Source organism: Tachyglossus aculeatus, chromosome 24, assembly GCF_015852505.1.
Source record: "Tachyglossus aculeatus isolate mTacAcu1 chromosome 24, mTacAcu1.pri, whole genome shotgun sequence".
In the NCBI taxonomy this organism is placed as follows: Eukaryota; Metazoa; Chordata; class Mammalia; order Monotremata; family Tachyglossidae; genus Tachyglossus; species Tachyglossus aculeatus.
In genome coordinates this window covers 28,266,324-28,272,130 of record NC_052089.1, presented here as the reverse complement: position 1 = coordinate 28,272,130, position 5,807 = coordinate 28,266,324, and the positions used below count along the sequence as shown (strand labels likewise).

At 47.6% G+C, this 5,807-nt stretch overlaps 1 pseudogene; it reads left to right on the top strand.

Annotated features, from left to right (window-relative positions):
• Positions 1–496: 496 nt before the first annotated feature.
• LOC119945297 lies at positions 497–598 on the top strand (annotated as a pseudogene).
• The last annotated feature ends 5,209 nt before the right edge of the window (positions 599–5,807 follow it).

The following is a 5,807-nucleotide window of genomic DNA, read 5'->3' as shown; positions in this document are numbered from 1 at the left end:
GAAGTTAAGTGACTTACCCAAAGTCACACAGCTGACAATTGACAGAGCTGGGATTTGAACCCATCACCTCTGACTCCAAAGCCCAGGCTCTTTCCACTGAGCCACGCTGCTTCTCATCACTTCACTTCTCTGGGCCCCATTTACCTCATCGGTAAAATGGGGATTGAGACTGTGAGCCCACGTGGGCCAGGGACTGTGTCCAACCTGATTAACTTGTATCGACCCCAGCGCTTCGAACAGTGCTCACCACGTAGTAAGCGCTTCACAAACACCCTAATTATTATTATTGATCCCGACTCTGCCGCTTGTCGGGTGTGTGACCTTGGCTAAGTCACTTCACTTCTCTGGGCCTCAGTTACCTCGCTTGTAAAATGGGGATTGAGACTGTGAGCCCCACACGGGACAGGGACTATGTCCAACCCGATTTGCCCGTAACCACCCCAGCGCTTAGTACAGTGTCTGGCACATTCAATCCCTCGCTACTCGATTAAATTCAATCGCTTCTCGGCCTTTTGGCTAAGATCATGTGTACTATCTGTTCTTATCGGTATAACATCTGATACGTCTTCGAAGCAGCACGGCTCGGTGGAAATAGCATGGGCTTTGGAGTCAGAGGTCATGGGTTCAAATCCCAGCTCCGCCACTTATCAGCTGTGTGACTTTGGGCAAGTCACTACACTTCTCTGGGCCTCAGTTACCTCATCTGTAAAATGGGGATGAAGACTGTGAGCCCCACGTGGGACAACCTGATCACCTTGTGTCCTCTCCAGTGCTTAGAACAGTGCTTTGCACATAGTAAGTGCTTAATAAATGCCATTATTATTATTATCACTCATCCAATCATATTTATTGAGCGATTACTGTGTGCAGAGCTCTGTACTAAGCACTTGGGAGAGTACGATAGAACAATAAGCACACAAATTCCCCACCCACAGTGAGTTTACAGTCCAGAGGGGGAGATAGATGTTGATATAAATAAATTACAGCTATGGACATACGTGATGTGGGGCTGGGAAGGGGGGCTGAATAAAGGGAGCAAGTCAGAGTGACGCAGAGGGAAGTGGGAGAAGAGGAAATGGGGGCTTAAGGAAGGTCTAGTGGGGAAGATACACCACACTGGCTGTGAGGGAAAGCAAACAGGATAAAAACCACAGCACTAGCCAAAACAGTGGGCTACCACTCCACTGGATCACTTTTTTTTATGGTATTTGTTCATTCATTCATTCAATCGTATTTATTGAGCGCTTACTGTGTGCAGAGCACTGTACCAAGCACTTGGGAAGTCCAAGTTGGCAACATCTAGAGACGGTCCCTACCCAACAGCGGGCTCACAGTCTAGAAGGGGGGAAGTATGAACCGAAGTGGGGAGAGAAAGGAGGTTGGGAGATCAGAAAGGAGGCTGATGAAGTAATTCAGTCGGTGTAGGATGAGAGATTGAACCAGCAACTTCTTATATGTCAGTTCTAAGCATTAGGATAGATACAAGAAGCAGTGTGGCTCAGTGGAAAGAGCCCGGGCTTTGGAGTCAGAGGTCAAGGGTTCAAATCCCGGCTCTGCCCATTGTCAGCTGTGTGACTTTGGGCAAGTCACTTAACCCCTCTGTGCCTCAGTTATCTGTCAAATGGGGATGAAGACTGTGGGCCCCCGGTGGGACAACCTCATCACCTTGTAACCTCCCTAGTGCTTAGAACAGTGCTTTTCACATAGTAAGCGCTTAATAAATACCATTATTATTATACAAGGTCATCCAAGACACTTCACTTCTCTGTGCTTCGGTTTCCTCAATTGTAAAATGGGGATTAAATACCTATTGAGAGAAGCAGCGTGGCTCAGTGGAAAAAGCACAGGCTTTGGAATTGGAGGTCATGGGTTCAAATCCCCACTCCTCCAGTTGTCAGCTGTGTGACTTTGGGCAATCACTTAACCTCTCTGAGCCTCAGTTACCTCATCTGTCAAACGGGGATGAAGACTGTGAGCCCCCCTGTGGGACAACCTGATCACCGTGTATTCTCCCCAGTGCTTAGAACAGTGCTTTGCACATAGTAAGCACTTAATACAGTGCTCTACACATTTCTTAACACAGTGCTCTGCACACAGTAAGCGCTCAATAAATACGATTGATTAATAAATACCATTATTATTATACAAGATCATCAGGTTGGACACAGTCCCTGTCCCGCAGTATTAATCCCCACTTTACAGATGAGGTAACTGAAGCACAGAGAAGTGAAGTCACTTGCCCAAGGCCATGCAGCAGATAAATCGCGGAGCCGGGATTAGAACCCAGGTCCTTAGGAGTCCCAGGCCCAGGCTCTATCCGCTAAGCCACGCGGCTTTTTGGTTAAAGGGAAATAAAAGGGATTTGCTCTTCAAGGAAGGAAACCCAGAGGAGCAAACTTAAGAAAGCTGAGGGAAGAAGTCCAGGCCTAGCCGAAGCAGAGGGTAGCCCACTGGGCCCAGCCTGCGTGGCACTGGGCATCTCAGTGGGCTCCGCCAATTGTCAGCTGTGTGACTTTGAGCAAGTCACTTCACTTCTCTGGGCCTCGGTTCCCTCATCTGTAAGATGGGGAGGAAGACTGTGAGCCCGCCGTGGGACAACATGATCACCTCCCCAGTGCTTAGAACAGTGTTTTTGCACATAGTAAGCGCTTACTAAATGCCGTTATTATCATCATCATCGATCGTATTTATTGAGCGCTTACTATGTGCAGAGCACTGTACTAAGTGCTTGGAAAGTACAAACTGGCAACATATTATTATTATTATTATTATCTCGGACCGCCCGGGGCCAACGGTGACAGAGCCAACAGGAGCCGGTCAGAGTCGGCCAGCGGCCGAGGCCGAGGAACCGTGGCCGAGCTGCTGTCCCAGCTATGACCGAGGAATTCTCCATCTCAGCAGGTGCCCACAACCACCGGCTGTCCGATGGGCTTCCTCCAGAAGCCGGGAAGGCCGGGACCCGAAGTCCAAAGGGAGAAGCCGACGGCCACATTGCTAAAATTCCAGCCGGACAGTTGGCGGGTGAGGGCTCCCTTCGGCACAGGTGGGATTGAGCCGGGAGGGGAGATGGGTGGGGGACAGTGGGGATGAGAAAGTCCAGAGAGAGGCTGGTAGGCCCCTTTTGCCGGGATCTTTTGTCATCTTGTCATATTTATTGAGCGCTTACGGTGTGCAGAGCACTGTACTAAGCGCTTGGGAAGTCCAAGTTGGCAACATACAGAGATGGCCCCTACCCTACAGCGGGCTCACAGTCTAGAAGGGAGAGACAGAGAACAAAACATATTAACAAAATAGAATAAATATGTACAAATAAAATAAATAGAGTAATAAATATGTACAAACATATATACAGGTGCTGTGGGGAGGGGAAGGAGGTAAGGTGGAGGGGATGGGGAGGGGGAGGAGATCTGGTGGTAAACTAGTGCTCAAATGGTTCCCAAGAGGGGTCCGGCCGGGGAGGGGTCCACAAGAGCCGTTTCTCATGCTGAGATGAAAGCAGGAAAGAATCCAAGAGGCAGCGTGGCCTATTCATTCATTCATTCAATCGTATTTATTGAGCGCTTACTGTGTGCAGAGCACTGTACTAAGCGCTTGGGAAGTACAAGTCGGCAACATAGAGAGACGGTCCCTACCCTACAGCGGGCTCACAGTCTAGAAGGGGGAGACAGAGAACAAAACATATTAACAAAATAGAATAAATATGTACAAATAAAATAAATAAATAGAGTAATAAATATGTACAAACATATATACAGGTGCTGTGGGGAGGGGAAGGAGGTAAGGTGGAGGGGATGGGGAGAGGGAGGAGATCTGGTGGTAAACTTGTACTCAAATGGTTCCCAAGAGGGGTCCGGATGAAGAGGGGTCCACAAGAGCCGTTTCTCATGCTGAGATGAAAGCAGGAAAGAATTCAAGAGGCAGTGTGGCCAATTCATTCATTCATTCAATCGTATTTATTGAGCGCTTACCGTGTGCAGAGCACTGTACTAAGCGCTTGGGAACTACAAGTCGGCAACACATAGAGACAGTCCCTACCCAACATGGGCTCACGGTCTAGAAGGGGAAGACAGACGACAAGACGAAACATGTGGACAGGTGTCAAGTCATCAGAATAAATAGAAATAAAGCTAGATGCACATCATTAAGAAAATAAATCGAATAGTAAATATGTACAAGTGAAATAAATAGAGTAATCAATCTGTACAAAGTATATACAGGTGCTGTGGGGAGGGGAAGGAGGTAGGGCGGGGGGGATGGGGAGGAGGAGAGGAAAAAGGGGGCTCAGTTTGGAAGGCCTAGCGTGAAGCAGCCCCAGCCCGGGAATCAGGGGTCCTGGCTTCTAATCATTCATTCAATCGTATTTATTGAGCACTTACTGTGTGCAGAGCACTGTACTAAGCGCTTAGGAAGTACAAGTTGGCACCATCTAGAGACGGTCCCTACCCAACAGCAGGCTCACAGTCTAGAAGGGGGAGACCAGACAACAAAACAAAACATATTAACAAAATAAAATAAATAGAATAAATACGTACAAATAAAATAAAATAATAAATACGTACAAACATATATACATATATATATAGGTGCTGTGGGGAGGGGAAGGAGGTAAGGTGGGGGGGATGGGGAGGGAGAGGAGGGAGAGAGGAAGGAGGGGACTCAGTCTGGGGCCCTAATCTCAGTCTACTCCCAGTTCTGCCTCTTGCCTGCTATGTGATTTTAGGCAAGTTGCTTAACTTCTCTGGGCCTCAGTTTCCTCATCAGCAAAGTGAGGATTTAACGACTGTTCCCCCTCCCACTCTGTACACAGTCCCTGCCCACAGTGTGCTGACAGTCTAGAGGGGGAGACAGACATTAATATCAATAAATCGATGAGAGATATGAATAAATAAACGAGCTTACAGTCTAGAGGGGGAGACAGACATTAATATCAATAAATCAATTACAGAGATGAATAAATACTTATGGACATGAATAAGTAAATCACAGCTTTGCATAAATACAAGAAGCAGTGCTGCCGGGTGGATAGAACATGGGCCTGGTGTCAGAAGGACCCGGGTTCTAATCCTGACTCTGCCACTTGTCAGCGGGGTGACCTTGGGCAAGCCACTTCACTTCTCTGTGCCTCAGTTCCCTCATCTGTAATGCAGAGACTACAGACAGTGTACAAGGACTGTGTCCGACCTGATAAACTCATATAATAATAATAACAATAATAATGGTGGTATTTGTTAAGTGCTGACTATAATAATAATAATAATAATAATAATGACATTTATTAAGTGCTTACTATGTGCAAAGCACTGTTCTAAGCGCTGGGGAGGTTACAAGGTGATCAGGTTGTCCCACGGGGGGCTCACAGTCTTAATCCCCATTTTACAGATGAGGTAGCTGAGGCACAGAGAAGTTAAGTGACTTGCCCAAAGTCACAGAGCTGACAAGTGGTGGAGCTGGGATTTGAACCCATGACCTCTGACTCCAAAGCCCGGGCTCTTTCCACTGAGCCATGCTGCTTCTCTATAGTAGCCAGGCTACTATGTGCAAAACACTGTTCTAAGCGCTGGGGAGATGCAAGGTGATCAGATTGTCCCACTTGGGACTCACAGTCTTAATCTCCATTTTACAGACGAGGGAACTGAGGCACAGAGAAGTTAAGTGGCTTGCCCAAGGTCACACAGCTGACAAGTGGCAGAGCTGGGAGTCGAACCCAAGATGATAATGGCATTTATTAAGCGCTTACTATGTGCAAAGCACTGTTCTAAACACTGTGGAGGTTACAAGGTGATCAGGTTGTCCCACGGGGGGCTCAC